This window comes from Astatotilapia calliptera, chromosome 9, assembly GCF_900246225.1.
Source record: "Astatotilapia calliptera chromosome 9, fAstCal1.2, whole genome shotgun sequence".
NCBI classification, from domain to species: domain Eukaryota; kingdom Metazoa; phylum Chordata; class Actinopteri; order Cichliformes; family Cichlidae; genus Astatotilapia; species Astatotilapia calliptera.
This window is the reverse complement of record NC_039310.1, coordinates 25,304,326-25,322,219: the sequence shown is the minus strand read 5'-3', so window position 1 is coordinate 25,322,219 and position 17,894 is coordinate 25,304,326. Positions and strand designations below refer to the sequence as shown.

The 17,894-nt window shown below is 39.3% G+C and overlaps 1 long non-coding RNA gene across 1 annotated transcript in view; it reads right to left on the bottom strand.

Annotated features, from left to right (window-relative positions):
* LOC113029922 (uncharacterized) overlaps positions 1 to 17,466 on the bottom strand; it is a 46,980-nt gene extending 29,514 nt beyond the window's left edge. The window contains exons 1-2 of the long non-coding RNA XR_003273520.1: positions 17,438 to 17,466; positions 14,814 to 14,911 (exon numbers count right to left, since the gene is read on the bottom strand). This is a non-coding gene — a long non-coding RNA (uncharacterized LOC113029922). The remainder of the gene's footprint in view (positions 1 to 14,813; positions 14,912 to 17,437) is intronic.
* Positions 17,467 to 17,894: the final 428 nt, after the last annotated feature.

The following is a 17,894-nucleotide window of genomic DNA, read 5'->3' as shown; positions in this document are numbered from 1 at the left end:
CACGTCAGACTTGTCTATTACCCGTGACTCTCACAGTTCCTCATGCTGTTTGCAGATTAATGATATTTAGTGGCAACTGACTGATTAGCCTGTCTATAGACTACACACAATATTTTTTAAATCCCACATTCATGTAGATGCTGCTTATCTTCAGGCAAAACTGGCTTCTAAGTGTTGTGTTAACTTATTGAAGTGTTGAATGTGGGCGCTGTCTTTCTTCTGGTGATGTACATGTGGAGGATATTCCCATAATCAGAAAATAGAATTTTCCATAGCTGTAGAGAGAAGACAAATTATGATACCATGAATATGCTTAACAGTAATGATTCTTCTTGGCACTACTGTTTATAGTCAAGCCCTTTCTCACCTTTGACATGATATTTCAGACTTGCTCAAGCTAAGGAAACAAACTACTTGGTTAAGGTTAGTGTTGTGATCACTGTTTACTGGCTAGTTATCACTGGTCTTAGGCCTTAGTCACACAGACCTACAGACTGGTGTGCCATAAACATGATGAGGCAACATTTGACCACTAGGGGATAATAGGTATTTGCCAATTGGTTGGCAGATGATAGCTGGCTGTTACCAGGTGAAATCTGGTAGCAGATGGCAAAGTTTACATGGAAAATGATAACTTCCAAACACCCACCATTTACTCTCTGTAGTGAAACTTGAAAAACTTGGACACAAACTGGAAATGGAGAATGTTTGCCTTCAGTGTTGTACCTACAATCCCACATGCTTCAAAAGAGTCAACTTTTACTTTGTCAAATAGCCTTAGTTTTCCATTTCTGGCACCCTTTTTGGAGTATTTCTACTCCTCAGCAAGTAGTTTGTGTTTTCGGACAAACTGGCATCTTCCATGCAAACTATTGGCGACTGCAGCAACCTCTAAATGACCAAAGTTTTATTTATGCAACTGCAGTATTTCTCTTTGCAATTAGTTTTCATGCTGGCTACTGCCCAAAACTTCCAGCTACCCTTTCCCAACCAGTAGCAGAATATAGACTTTCGTCTAGTAACCAGTGGTTACCAGGGAGTCAGTAATTGATCTCGAGAACTATTAGAATCAGGCTTTACCAATCAAATACTGTCAAAAACCTCCAGCATCTATTTGAAATTGATGGCACTTTTCCCAGTGGTTGCCGAGGGTTGCCAAGTATTCTCTTGGCCAGCGCGACCGAGGCCATCCTTAGTTGGTTAGATGGTTATAGTAAGAAAATAAATTTCAATGTCAGAAGTCTCAGGAAGGACATGTCCTTAGAGGATACTAATAGGGAAAATGAGAAAAGCAGAATGGCTGCAAGTGATATGGGAACTCAAATAACTTCTTTAGCACTGTTACAGTGGGGCAAAAAAGTATTTAGTCAGCCACCGATTGTGCAAGTTCCCCCACTTAAAATGATGACAGAGGTCAGTAATTTGCACCAGAGGTACACTTCAACTGTGAGAGACAGAATGTGAAAAAAAAAAATCCATGAATCCACATGGTAGGATTTGTAAAGAATTTATTCGTAAATTAGGGTGGAAAATAAGTATTTGGTCCGTGTTAAGGACAGAATGAATGGGGCCATGTATCGTGAGATTTTGAGCCAAAACCTCCTTCCATCAGTGAGAACTTTGAAGATGAAACGAGGCTGGGTCTTCCAACATGACAATGATCCAAAACACACCGCCCGGGCAACAAAGGAGTGGCTCCGTAAGAAGCATTTGAAAGTCCTGGAGTGGCCTAGCCAGTCTCCAGACCTCAACCCCATAGAAAATCTGTGGCGGGAGTTGAAAGTCCGTGTTGCTCGGCGACAGCCCCAAAACATCACTGCTCTCGAGAAGATCTGCATGGAGGAATGGGCCAAAATACCAGCTACTGTGTGTGCAAACCTGGTAAAGACCTATAGTAAACGTTTGACCTCTGTTATTGCCAACAAAGGTTATGTTACAAAGTATTGAGTTGTATTTTTGTTATTGACCAAATACTTATTTTCCACCCTGATTTACGGATAAATTCTTTACAAATCCTACCATGTGGATTCATGGATTTTTTTTTCACATTCTGTCTCTCACAGTTGAAGTGTACCTCTGGTGAAAATATCTGACCTCTGTCATCATTTTAGGTGGGGGAACTTGCACAATCGGTGGCTGACTAAATACTTTTTTGCCCCACTGTACATCCCTAAATTGATCTGGGCATAAGGGGAGTAGCATAAAACTCAGTTGAAAAACAATCAACTAAAAATCAATTAATGTCAAAGAGAACCAAGACCAATGTAGCAAGCAAAACAGTCATGACCTAAAACAAAATGTCATCAGCTAACTAACTTTGACAAAAGGAAAGCACGACTCAACTCTCTAATAATTCCAGGATCAAACTAAAAACGCAATGTTCCCCTACAAGGTTTTTTTTAGCACAAAACAATGAAACAAAGAATGCATCAATCAAGAGTAATGAATTAAAAAGAACACATAAAACCTAAATAAACATATCATAGAGAAAAGACAGAGCACTCTGAATTGCAGCTTCAACCAACCAGCTCATGGAGGACCTAGAAGGTTATCCCTTAGCTGCAGGACTCAGACATCAGCAAATGACATAAAAGGCGGGAATATCAGGAAATAGTAAGAGGAAAGCAAAGCACCCAGAGACCAGGATCTTGGAAGCAGTAAACAGTAACTCTTCATATGCTTTACATTGTTTTAGGGCTGTTTAACAAGCACATATATTTACAATTTCTTAAAAAACCTTCCCAGAGTTCTTTAAACCAAAAACATAGGTTCGTTTTAAACCTTTGTACTGATTATAGTTAAAAGAAAGCTGGTAGGAAAAAGAATGAGTGAAAACAGTGGACTAAAGTTCTTTTTCAAACACACCAAACATTAACAAAAAGTAAGAAAAATGTAAAAGCCTGCAGCTTGGAGGCTAATGTCATTATTCACACATTTATGTGAGGGTAGACTCACAGTAATTACCTGGATGTAACCAAGTATACTCGTGACATTAGGATGGTCCAAGTAAATTAGGATGGCCCATAACCTGTAAATTATGTCACACTGTTTGTTTCAAAAGAACATGCCTCACTGGGGCAGGCAATAAAGCATCTTCCAACAGTAAAGGTCACCTCACATTCCTCAGATTCAATTATTCTCTAATTATCCACATTAATTTTAGTTAATGCCACCCTGTATGACACTGCATTAGCTTGACTACCTGTTTGCATTCACAGCAATCTGCACAAAAATGACCCAGTGCCAGGTTGTTCAGGTTTTCATTCCACTGGGATGAACCCAGACATTTGGCTTGATCTCAGATAATACCTATAAGATCATTTTCCTGATGGCAGGTTAGCTTGTTGCAGTGGCTGCATACAGACAAATACACCCTGTCTCCCAGCATGGTCTGTGTGCAGTAACAACACTCTGATGTCAAGGTCTGAGTAGAAACACCTACAACACATTTTTTTTCTCCTTTTTTTAACATGGAAACATGCAGCCTGGGGCCTGAGGCCTTGTTATTTTGACAGAGCTAAACCAACCTTGCTGATTTGAGTGCACAAGATGACTTTCAAAGCCAGAAAACAGTCATCTCTTTCCTTGTATATAAAGAGCAAGAATAGCACACAATTCTCTCTGTCTTTCAGCATTACACATCTAAGATAACATTTCTATAGAACACCAAATTCCCTCTGTAGTCAGGAGTCATGGAAAGAACATCTTAAACAACTGATATCTGGCAAGGTCAAAATGGTCACTGCGTTCAATTCACAATGAAGGAAAAATTCTTAAAGGCATCACGTTTCAGCTGCTCTATCTCCTCTTACACTGTGTTATTTTTCTTCCTTATAACAGCCTAGTTTGAGCTGGTGGACTGACTGAGTTTGAAATCATCATCTCAGGGAAGATAATAGGAAACCCATGGGAGTCCTGCTGAAGCCGGAAGACAATGTTGACTGTCAACCTTTTGTGAGAATGCACATATGCTGTTCTTTTATCTTCTCAGCTGAACTCGAAGGCCATCGAAGAAAGGCATCAGAAAAGAGACGCTTGACAACAATTCTCTGCCTATCTTGCAGCCAAATCTTGGAGGCAACTGTACACCAATGTTTTTTCTCATGAGGAAGCAAAGAGGATATTGTATTTTACCTATATGAAATGTCAAATGTAACTTACATAAAATAGCAGGCATTTTCTGTACAAATATAACATTTCAGATCATTAAGTTCCAATGACTGCTAATGGCAGATTCTGTTTTATGTCCTCTATAATACAGATACAGATACAATACAGATCATGTAGGAAATCATGGTTTTCCCTCACCTTGACAATAGTGTGATGGTGTAGATCTGTACAAAGTAATAAAAACCGCATTGATTTGTGAGTCTAGAATCCTGAGCTGATTGGATGATGCAAGCTAAGGGAGTTGTGTCTTCTTCTTCCAAATTAAAACATGAATAATTTGTCAATGAAGTCATCTTCCTGATTGAACTTTCACTAGGCTTACTCTACTGGTGTAAAGGTATCCATGGGGGATTCTTTTCCTTTTAAGCTCTTAGATTCAGCTCTTCCCCGATGGGTGAATTACAATTAGATGGAGTAGGTAGGGGTTCTATGTATTACTCAAGCACACTATTGCTAAATGACTGCATATAGGCCTTCTCCCATAGAGCTTGAACCTGCTACCTTTGGTCATGAGATGGCCTCTCTGAACAGTGAAGCACCCTGCAGAGGGATGAGTTAAGAAGTAGGGCTTATAGCTAAACCTGTTCAGCTGTTGATATCATTCCCACCTTCACTCATAAAACCCAACGGAGGCTCCTTAACATCAAACTTGCACGGTTATTTCAGTTCCCACTCACTCAGTTATTATTGTGTCGAGAAAAGAAAAGTTTGCAGGTGGGAGCACCTCTATAAAAGCAGAAGTTTTGCCAGTTTGGAAGTTAGCATGTTAACATGCTAACCATACAACCCTGAGAGAAAAAGCAAGAAACCCAAGAGCTACATATCAGATTTTAGAGGCCTCAGTTACCATGTTAATTGTTAAAATTCAATACAACTCAAAAGAGACTGAAATTTGACTTCTTTGGAAGGTAGCAGCTAAGAACTATTAGAATTACAATTATTATTGTTGCATTTTGGTGGTTATTTACAGTTTTCATAATGACCATTAGCCAAAAAGCTCATTTCTGCTGCTTGCACAATTTCATTCTTTCTGTCACTACCCAGATCTCGTAACTGTAGGTGAGGATGGAGACGTAGATCGACCAGTAAATCGACCGCTTTACTTTTACACTTTCCAGCAAGATGGACTGATGCAATGTCTGCATCACTGCAGCTGTGGCCCCAATCTATTTTAAACTGTTAATTTAAACATTTTCCTCTTCTGGCTTCCTCCTTGGACCTCACAGAGGATTTATTTCATTTTCTATAAGGAGTCAGAATTTCTACACATTTCTTGCCTTAGAGGTACAGGCTTCTGTCTTCCCACACTTACTTACCTGGAAGTTCACATGTTTCCTTACAGAGAAACATTGGGTTGGGGCAATTTTGCAGATTGTATCCAAACTGTATGGTGATTGTACAGGGCCATTGCTTCCAAACTACTCTGATTTACTCGCATAAGCAGGGTTGGGAGAACAAAAATAGATCAAAATGCTTGTTTTTTTAAATTTAACAGTAATTTTGAGTGCAAAGTAATATTTTTGCATAGGGCAATAATGTGGATGTGGGACATTGCAGTCATTGAGCTGACCATAAACTCCACTATATACAGGTTTTCTTGAGTAAAATGTGAGTAGGGATGGGAATTAATAAGAATTTAGCAATTCCATGATCAATTTTCATATCGATTCTCATCGGGTTTTCATTGGCTCCGCTTTGATTCTCCACCATCTGCAAGCTGTATACCAAAGAAATTACGTTCATGCCAATGAATTGGATCCTGTGTGGTCAAATGTTTCTGCATGTTGCAGGTATGTCCTCTGTTTGTTGTGATTGGTGTTAGGATTTCTCAAAAAATCTGTATTACACGTATTACGGAGAACACATCACTTTTGCATTTCTACATAAAATGACCTGCATTGTCTCATAATTAGTATTTAACAATATAAACCTATAGGCTACAGCCCCACACACCAACACAAATCCATATTAGGAAACACATAATCTTTTTCTTAGCATTTATGTATGAACAGAAAGTTGACAGCACAGAGGAAAGATGAAAATCAGCACAAAGAGACTTCAAAGTGAATGCCATGGTGATGCTGCTGTAGAAACGTGAACAGGTAGAAGCATAGGCTGCAGCCTGATTGCAAATGAATGCTTTTGTTACCTGTTGAAGTTTAGGGTCCAGCTGCTGAGCTGGGGTCTGCATTGACTCAGCTTTAAGATCACTCTGGGTTCTTGGCTAGCTTAGAGTTAGTGTGTTGTTGTTGCATGTGCTTGCAAACAGTCAGAATTTTGTTAGAAGTATAATGCAGTTATTTCTGTTCTGGATGCAGTTTGCACCATCTCACTCCTGTTCTTTTGTGCAATAAAAAGAAAAGTCATGCCCTTTATTGTCACTGTACATGTACAACAAAATTCTGGGTGCTCCACACCAGCTGTGCCTGTGGGGCAGCCCGTGAGAATTGCTAAAGCACAAACTGGGTCATGCAACAGGGCCAATAATCACAAGTGCACCAGCAAATCTGCAAGAGAATGACTGAAAAACAAAAGAATCAAGTTGTTGCAATGGCCCAGTCAAAGTCTAGACTTGAACCTGATTGAAATGTTGTGGCAGAACTTTGTGGGGAGTGTCTGAATGCATGCAAATCACAATGAACCGAAGCAATGTTGCAAAGAAGAGTGGACCAAATTTCCTCCACAACAATGTGAGAGATTGATAACATGATATAGATTTTTTTTTCCTATTACTGCTGCTAAAGGTGGCTGTGCAAGTTACTGAATAATGGGGGGATTTTTTACAGGTCATGCATCGGGTCATGTGAAAACAAACTCTACAGTGTATATATTTCACCTTATTTATAGCAATTTCCCATAGGAACCTTTGCATTTGCCAGTGGTAACACTGTGCAGAATGAAGACAGCATCTACCAATTACTTGATGCTCACACTCTTAACAGTGTGACACAATGGAAACATTAATTGAGTCCCCTTTGGTTGGAAGATGTAGGCAACAAAAAGAAAATATTGCTACATGAAACTGCTCACAGCAAGGTATATGGATTTCTTTGAGTAACCTGGGTATGATTTCTAGAAAGAGTCACTGCTACTGTGCTATTCCATTTATTTGTTTATGTATTTATTTATTGCCAAGTGATCTTTAATTCCAATATAGTCAACAGAAGGCAGACATTTGAGGAGCCAGAATGGGGCAATTTAGAGCAAAAAAGTCTAGATGAATAAATAGTGCTAAAGGCCAAAGGGAAAAAATATGCTAATTTTGGGGGTGTACTGTCCCCTTAACGTTCAGGACTTATTCATTGTATAAACAAACAAAATTCTGAACAGCAGATGCTCTTCAAACACGTCCTGCACCAGCTCCTTTTGCAGCACTCACTCTGCACTTAATTTGTATTCCTTCCTCCAAGTGTCATTTGGTCAGGCTCAAGATTCAAATCTACAATTAGCCTACGACTTTGTGCAGTGGATATAGTTACTCCCCCTGTCGTGTAACATGAAAGATCTCTCGAGATCTCTGCCAGCAAGGTCAAGGCGATGTTCCAATATTCTCACTCTCTCTCTCTCAACACGGAAATACCAGGTGGGAGCCGAATACTAACTGAAGCTTTCCAGCTCTTTCCCTAGCATGAAAAAGAGATGTAATTGTTTACTCTTTGTGCACAGTCGGATAGCTAGGAGGGCTGATCCTTATTATGTATCAAGTGCTGCAGCAGAGACAGAGAGAAGAGAGGCCTGTTTGCCCTGGCTCCCCAGAGGGAGCTCTATTCAACGGCAGCCTGATGGATGCTCATGCTTTTGTTCTTAGGGATTTCCACAGGCTAACAGCAATGCTTTTCTACCGTCTTGCTGCCATCTGCATTTATGAGATCGTATTTTCTCTCTTTTACTTTTTTTTAAACGTCTTTAAATAAAATAAAAAATATAGCTTGCAGACTTTACCAGCTTTAAAGAGGTGGAACCATGTGTGGCATTTTAATGTCTTATTTGAGATGCAAGATGTTGTTAGTAAACAATAAAAACTTGGAGGACTAAAAAGTTTTATGAGTGAACTTTTTTTGTGAATGCAATGTAAAATGCAATACAGTGCATGCTTGGACTATTGCCTCATAAAGCACTATTAAGTTAAGTACAGTACAGTATGTTGTAAGCACTTGGACAGAAGAATCTTGTATTCCATTTTGTTATGGCTTTGTGTGCCACTTCATAATGTAAAAAATTGTAAAAATATATTATGGCGCAGTGGTTAGCACTGTTCTGTTAGCACCTTTACATTCAGCCGGGACCTTTCAGTATAGATTTTGCATTTTTTCCACATGCCTGTGCGGGTTCTGTCTTTGGGTACTCTGCCTTTTCTTATACACTCCCAAGGCATTCAGTTAGTGGGGTTAGGTTAACTGTTGATTCTAACCTGCCCATAGGTGTGAATGTGAGTGTGGATGGTTCGTCTCCCGCGGTTACCCCTGTGACACACGTGGTGACCTGGGTGTGTCCCAAGTCTTGCCCTACTGTAGCTGGAATATTTCATTTCTTGGACTCCACTATAACTACTATTACCACTACCCTTCCTGTCGTGATTGGGTCAAATCACCCCAATTTACAAGATCATTAATATTGTGTTTTACATCTGGTTGCCTCAAGGCTTTATGACATCCTCCACACTGCGGACTTGAATATATAAAAGTGATGAGCACCTTTTTCAATGAATTGTGAGCGTTTTAATCAGCCTTGTTACATCTGTGGTGTTGCCGGTCAATATCCATAGGAAATGAATGCAAATTCCCCCCCCCCCCCCCCCCACCCCCACCCACCCATTGAATGACCCATTGATCTGCCCACTGAACTGGATTTAGTGGTGAAAAATGTGTTTGTTATGCTGATTTAAGAGCTGTTAAAACTGACTGCTCAATTTTGACCGGAAATACTTAAGTCAGGGGGTGGGGGTGTGAAAAACCGAAAGGCTAATACTACTATAAGTTTGCATTGATCATAGTTCAAAAAAATCTTTAGATAGATTAAACTGGTTGTTGATGCACTCAGTTCATTCGTTCCGAAACATGCCACCCTCCACCCTCATTTCAGCCCCAGCCTTCTTCTGATTGGCTACTCTTCACAGTGCAGGAGCAGTGCAATATAACCACAACTGACATCTATTATTAATAAAGATTTTAATACATGTATAGTGTATGGTCAGATGAATCAGGGGGGAAGAGTGAAGACTGTGTTTAACCAAAAATATTTCATTAAGCCAGAAAAATGGGTTGAGCAATCAAGATCCATATTGGCTGATTAGAAAGTCTGATAGCTTGACTTTGACATTTAACAGTGATTTCTGCTATTTCTATCCTTCACAAAATACAATTCGACCTTTAAATACTCATTTGAACCTGCAAAAATTATAAAAACCAGTCATGTGTTCAACAAGAGAATGGGATATGACAGCTGATTAGAAAGTGGAACATCATTAGTTCCTTGTGGTACGTCAGGGAGATTTGTCCACGGCCTGATGGCCCCGTTGTCAAAGAGGCAATATTACTGAACAGATGACACCACATTATAGCAGCACATAGGAGGAATTCATTAACATGGTCTTATTGTCACCTCAAAGCAGAAAATGGGAAAAGAGAAGAACATTACAATCGCCCCAGATCAGTAACTCCTGATAAAGTACCCTTTAAATGCCTCTGAATCATTTTATCTTCTGACATTTAATAAATGGCATCATTTGTCCAACGTGCCATGTATGACAGCTACGGCACAGTGCCCGGGCTGCACCAGCTTTGGTGCGTTAAGGCCATCCACGAGTCAACTGTGATATTTTACAAGTCGTTGTGCAATCTGCATCTCGGGTTCACCTGCCACAGATGTTTTGCAGCACAAGCAATATAAGCTCATGACAGAAATCACGGTTAAAAAAGACGCAAATGATTTATCATCAAAGGATGCCTTGGGAAAGAGAGAGATATTGAGAGAGAGATCCATGCTGCCCAGGTTTGAATTCCCATTCAAATGCCAACAGCATGTATCCCTCACTGCCTATAACAGAATGGGGGCAATGTGCTTTCAACAGTTCCTTTCCTAGATGGAGTCCTGCTGTGGCAACACGCTGCTGTCTGTCTGCCTGCGTTGTTTTTTATGCCCCTTCTAGCTGAACGTGCTGCCTAGTGGCTCAGCAGAAGAAAGCATAACGACATGAATAGTTGCAGAGTCAGGACTCTATGAATTGGTTTGGTATTTGTGACTTTCAACTGGACGCTAGATTTGGACAAGATTATTGCTTTCAAGAGATGCTGACAGAAAGCAGCCGTATGAAGTTATTTAAAATTGAATCGTTTTCTACGGTGTGCCTGGTAGGAAAAACATCCAAGAGATACCTGAAATTTTTGCAGGGGTGTCCACAAAAAGATACACCAACAAAGACTGAGTGAGGAAAGAGCGCGTCAAGTAGAAGGATTCTGAATGAAAGTGGAAGCTGGTTCCATCGACTGCACACTGAAGTGACAGCCAAAGGCTGATTGGTTGATGGGATGAATTGAAGACTTATTGAGTTAAGCATCCAGGAAAAGCTGAAATGTAAATAAGTACACAAACCACATTGATTTCAGAGCCTGCTAGTCTTGATATGAACTTATTTGTTTGTGGTGTTTTTGTTTAAGCATGTGTGGATGGTTGAGGGTGAGGGGCTTTTGGGGGATTGCAGTATTGACATATCACCTCATAAGGGTGCTATGACAACTACTGCTCATTTACCCATTCAGCAGGCACAGCACAGCATTAGCATTCATTTAGAGTCTGAGCACCTAAATGTAACTCCAACATTCAGGTCTGGTTTGGAAAGGAAATGAACGGAAACGTTTGGGGTTTTAGCTGCTGAACATTTCACTCTATTTACAGTCTAGTCAGTCACTACAAGACAAACGTTCTGATTTGGTTTTTTGGTATGATTTTAGAGACTTTTTTGCTGAACTCTGCCACTTTATGAATCTGGAAAAAAAACATAATGATAGTGAAGGAAAACAGGAAAGCTCCAAGCCACATTAATGATCTAAAACAAGTGACTATGGTGACCTTTTAAACAAAGGAATAAGGTGTTAATTATTTGTGTATGTGTATCCTCTGTTATTTATCATGTGGTTAGAGTTATTAAAGCTTAGAATTAATGAGCTTTGAGTTTCGTAACTGCTCCTCGTTGTGTTATGCGCTTAAATATGGAAAAGCTAAATGTTTAAGAAGAGATATAAAGGGCTGTTTTGCCAGAAATTCAAGGTTATGTGTAATTATACTAAAATATAGTAGTGGATACTATGTGACCTTTGTAGGCAAACATTTTCCATCAAATGTGACCCAGTTTTAACCTTGTACACAGATTACGTGTACCCAAGTCTTGGTCTAGCTTCTATTTAGGTTCCATTAATAATATGCTTTTTTAAAGTAAGCCACAGGCAAGCTTTTTTTTTCCATAAAGCAGCCATACAAATGTTTCTGAATGAAGCCCTTTTTTGTGTGGTTGGGTTGAAAGCCGAGTACATGAAATACAGCACAGGCAGTATCTCAGGCCTCAGTAGCGGTCACTGTCTCTCTGTATGAGTCTGCACATTCAGAGCTGAGGGTAACAAGCAGGACAAGATGGCCATCCTCATTATCTTCAGTGTGGACATTGCTGAGGGTAGACTCAGTGACGTGTTTCACTAAAGTCTGAGTCTATGTTAAAACATCTGAAATTTGCTTCACACTGACAGACCTTTTTGACTTCACTGAACACACAGAGAGTAAGACTGGATAATTCTACTTCTGTGTCGGGAGACATTTCCATCTTAACAAGTCATCAAGATTTCTGTGGATAAACTGGAGAGCCGAGACTCTTGAGAAATCCGTTACCAGCTTTTAGCCTATTCGGTCTGCTATAATTACCAGTTAAAATCTGAAAATGGAAATGCCATTGATGTCTTTTATTAGATTGTTGAAGTGCATTGGAACTCATTATTCTACATAATTACTAGAGGATTTGCCCTGATAACATTCTTGATCTCGTCTGATTTTATCGTGCCGCCCTTTTTAGCCTTTTCCTTTAATTTTATTGGAATGTGAGGAAAAAATAAACAGAATTAAAATTGGTCCGATTGCATAGATGAGTCAGAAATAACTAACTTTAGCTGCCCGCTGTGGAAAATTCTCTCACTTATCCTGGTAAAGCGCATGTTGACATTACAGGCTGGAGCCAGCGCTGCCGCTCAGATCATATTTGGCCACACCGAGGGAGCGAGCAACTGAATCCAGGAGTTGGCAGCGGGAATATTTGGAGACTTCTGCTACTGTAGGCTTATTTAACATAAGCTCTAATCACACAGGACCAATTATAAACTACCTGGGAACATGTGGTGACTTATAAAAACTGCTGAGATTGTTGGAGGTTTTAATCTGGTATAAAATCAGCTGTGCTTGTAGTTGCAGCCACAGTTCCCTGCTTTGAAGGCAAAGGCCTCCTGAGAATACCTGAACTCGTGACTGGTTGACAGTCTCACTTACTTTTACACTTCATTAATTTATACCATCCTGTAGTGTTAATAAATGTACACACTTAAGGTATTTCACCGGATTATACTATCACCAGTGTTTTGCGAAACACAGAGGTTGGCGAGCAATTCATTAATCAAGTGAGATCCCTGCATAATACCGGTCCCGTGCTAATAGGGCTAACGTCAGGCACTGCCAAGGTACAAGCAAGAACAGGCCACCACCAGAGTGAATTAAAGGTACAATTAAAGGAACGTTTGTAACAGCTCAGCAAAAACAATAAGTCATAAAAAGGTGACATTTCTGGCCTGATTTCAACACGGGAAGGGCAAAAGATGCAAGGAATGGAGAAAACCTTAGCTTAGGTGACAACACTGCCAACATTTTTCGTGCACACATCGAATAAGAAGTCTCAGTTCAGTCTCTGCTTGAAGATGGAGTTTTTTTATCCCTAGGTGCTGAGTATGATATGCTGACTCTTAGGTATTGGAAGTATGGTGGGTGACAGCAGCTCAGTATCTAGAAAAATGAAAGTGAGAGCGAGTGAAGATTTGGTGAATCCTGGAGAAATTGGGTATGACACTTAACCCAGTGTGTGCCTCAGTTCAGATGCAAACATTAGACTGTGGTATTTCTAAGCAGCTCAGCTCAGCGGTAAGAGAAATGAATGAGACACCAGGTGCTGCTGGGTAGTTTTTCATAAAAGCTAAAAAAGTACATCATGACTGTCAAGCTAATTAAAAGAGGAGGCACTAAAGTCTAGATTCAGGTAATAGAGAATCAGAAGTGGATCTCCATCTGTTCCCAGTAATCACACACACTAGCACACCAGCTTCTATAGCAGAGATTCAGTTTACAGCGTGGAAACCAATAGTTCAGCACAGACATTTGATGGGAGTCTTCAAAATAGTTATGCTACTTTTACCATCCAACCACTCAGAACTCTTAGGGACAAACCTTCAGTCAAATCAGACACTGATTACTATCACAGAGTCATTGCTTATGCAAGTTATGATTGTCTCTCCTCTTTCATACTTTATTACCTCTCAGGCTTCTGTTATTAAACCATTTATATCAATATCATCAGATGATCAAAGTTCTGCTCATGAAAAAAGGGAGTTCATCACTGTGATATCTAAAAAGCGCAGAATTTTCTTTTCTGTTGATAATTTAATAAATTACCTCAACCTGGCACTTATTTATCACTTCATTCATCTAGCATCACCAGTTTTTAACACTTTGCAACTAGTTACTGAACAGTAAATTGTATGAGAGGGAAATTGCAGAGGTAGATATTTTATCTAAATCTAGCCTGCAATCATAACATTAACTCTTGTTAACTGTTGTAGTTGTGTACAGTGGGTTTTGGCAGGTGAGGGATCTCTAAAAGCCAGTGGAGCGGTGAAGTGGGGAAAAATAATTAATTTCAATATAATATAGCAGAATGGAAGCTGATTGTTTGAAGCGATAAGAAGATGATTGGATTAGAGCAATGATGTCAGCATTAAGGTTGACAGCTTAGGACGGAGGAAATGATGTAAATGGACTGGGTCATTCACCCATTTGCACTTTTTTTCTATGCTCTTCCTATGGATGTGCTTGCTGTCTAACATTCATTCATATGCCGATGGATGCACTAGAGAACAACTTGGGGTTAGTATCTTGCCCAAGGATATTTGGTATGCAGACTGGGCTGGAGCAGACGGGGATCAAACCACCAACCTTCCGATTAGTTAGTGACCTGCTCTGCCACCTGAGCTACAGCCACCCCGAGAACAGACTAGCAGCTGAACACCCAGGAAAGCATTTCACATTATGAAATAACGACATAATTTCAAAACAGATGATCTACAGATCAGAATAGATAGACAGATAAAGATAGAACATAAGATCCAACCTTTACATTTCCAGTTTAACAAATGTCAGTTTCTGAACAGTACTTCCTTTTGAAAAATCATCTTTTTTGTTCTCTTGTCCTCTGAGTGAAGATGCCACACATTAATGTTTTGTTTCCTCTGTGAAAAATAAAGCCACTGTACCTTTAGCTGACATAACAGATTGTGTGTCAAACTGCACAAAAACAGTCTGGTCTGCTGATATTTGTTGAGCTGTTTGAAATGTTGAATTACCTGCCACTTAAAAGAGGAACTCTGTTCATGCTTGCTCAAACTTGCGCTCCTTTTTATGTCATCGTGCTGCCTTTATTGACATCTGCATCCATGAATACCTGTCAAAGATAAAAGGGAAGGAAGGATGAATGTGCAGACAGACCGTGGGGTAACATTTCTTCACGATTTCACGAGTGTCTGTGCATCTCCATTGCATCAGCTGGAGGCAACATTGGATGCAGTACAGGTACAATTAACTCACTTTGGTAGTTCCTATATAAATATGACTGCTTTGTTTTCTTTTGGTTGCTTTACAGGCTCATTTTCTTACTTGTTTTATATCAAAAATAGAAACACATACCTAAAACCTACAACTATTATTATATGTAGTGAAATCCTAAGTAATTACATGTGTAAATACGCACCAAATGACTAGTATTGGAAATGGGTTGAATACATAAATACATTATATTACCTCTGCATCTGTGCTTTTCTGTATATTTACAAAAAAACCAAACATCAAATATCAAATATATAGATACAGGCTTTCTAAACAGACCAAACCCAGACACAGTTAAATACTTGACAAGAACTACGGTACGAGTTTCCTACGTTGTTTTAAAATAAAAATAAATGTCTTACTTTACATGTTACATCTTTTTAAATTCTGGCCAGGAAGTGCAGACACGTTTTAACAGCTGTGATACAGCTCGCCAGCTAGAGCTGATGTTCGGCAGCAGTGCTCTTTTATTCTTCTTCACACATTGCCAGAAACCCGCTGAGCAATTTACTGAGCAGAATGCTGAGCAAAATTCACCTCCACAAATTATGCATTAGGTTAGCGAGAGCTTATCTCAACACAACCACAACACAGTTTTCCCAATTATTAGAACAGTAAACAAATGAGATTGTATATATGGAGATGTACTGTCATGTCCTGGATCATTTTTCAATGCAAAGTGGCCTGCAGGGCTTTGACACCCACACATCAGGGTTGGTCATTGATAACAGTGAAGCATTCATTATAAGCATGTCATTATGCTGCAGCCAGATGTTTATCACACCTTTACTTTTTTCACAGAAACAAAGCGTGTTAGTGTGTTAATATGTAATTTTACTTGCTTTTTATCCTCTCAGTAAGTTAAGGATTACATTTGCTTAATTTGATTATTGATATACTGTATGTTTTAAGTAAGTATTGTCTCGTTGCATTGTTTTGTTTAGAGACCAGTGTTGGATGTTCCAAAGTGACGTGTCACTGTATACACAGTATATTTTTCAGTAACACAGTAATTTTACACATTTTTTTTACTAAATTTAATAATTACAGGACATTACTCTTACAGCTACAGTTATATTATTACTTGTGTTACAAAGGCTCAATAGTCATCTGCACACCAGGTGGATAGAAAGAAAAAAAAAGTCAAACAAAGTTGGTTTTTCTTCCTGCACGCTTGCTTCGTGATTGGCTGATTTCAGTTACTTTAAGTAAGTAAAATTTATTTTTATAGCGCTTTTCACAGATAGTAACCACAAAGTGCAAGAAATGGAAATATAAAACAATATAACAGTAAATAAAACAGCAATGTAAAACAATAAAAAGAACATAAGAGGAAACTAATCAAATGCTTTTCTAAATAAAAATGTCGTCAGCTGTTTTTTAAAAAAATCAGTGGAGTACTCTCCAGAGTCGTTTCAGTGGAATGCAATTTACGAGAACCAGACTGGAAAGTATCCATAACAGCATTTTTATCCATGAAATAGTTAAGTTGTTCTACTGCTACTTTTTCTAAAATCTTCGATATAAAAGGCAATTTGGATATTGGCCTATAACTGTTAGGAAGAGATGGATCCAGGTGAGGTTTCTTTAATAATGGCTCAACAACAGCTTGTTTAAAGAAGCTGGGAACTGAGCCAGTATGAAGAGAAATATTTATCATTTCCACAGTACAGGGGCCAGTGGAATCATTGGTGGAGCGATGGACATTACTGTATACATGATGCATTGTATGATGTATTGGTACTGTTAATTTATGTTTATGCAATGCCTGTATGCACAAGGTCTGTAATCAAAATTATATATACAATGCTAAAATATAATTATTGTTGTTATCCATGAAATTTTACATTTACTGTTTAACAAGAAAATTCAGAAGAATAGTTCTTACTACATTATTACTTTTTGATGAGGATGCTAAATTGCTTTATGTGCATGCCTGAACAGAAAAATTAGTTTTAATGGTTCATTGTTATGCTTGATTAATTTCTGACTTTCAGAAGTTCAGTGTGCTGGCTCAGATTTAAGAACAAAAACATGAATGCAGTCTGTTATATTCCTAATAAATTACAGTGTACCGTATTTCCCGGACTACAAAGCGCACCTAAATATTAGCCGCACAAGCTAAAATCAGGGGAAAATCCTGTTTTGTACATACATTAGCCGCACCTGACCAAAAGCCGCAGGTGTTTCAATGTTGACTTATCATATGTAAGAGAATATGCACAAAGGGAATTGTCAGGAAAGAGATGGCTGTTTGGAGACATCACTTTTATTAATATTTTGAAAAACAAGTTATGGGTACATATTTGCACATGTAGTACATAACAATAACCTACAGCACACCAGAACAATAGATTCGGCCTACCTTTTAGGCTCAGGTGCAGTGACACAGCTTTAACAAGAAGAAAAGTCAGTCATTCACCACCATCTTTCTCTTCTTCCTACGCACTAAAACCACCAAAGTCCTCTTCTCCAGTGTCGGATACAAACAGGCTCATGATGGCTTCGTCATCCACTCTTCTTCTCTCCTTCGTTGTCACTTTCAAAACCAAAGAAATCCTCATTGTCAGTGTCAGAGTCGAACACCCTCAGAAGGGCCGTGGCGGTGTCCTCCTCTCCATCATGCAGCAGTCCAGCCCTTCAAAATCCGTTGGTGATCGTGGATGTTTTCACACTTTTCCACGCTGTCAGAATCCACCGGTGGAGTTGGGCATAACTTGCTTTTTGGGCATAACTTGCAAGTTTATCGCCGCTCATCATCCACGACTCCCGCTGAACGCGTAGCGCTACTTTGAAGTTTGTTTTTCGCGCTACTTCGTACG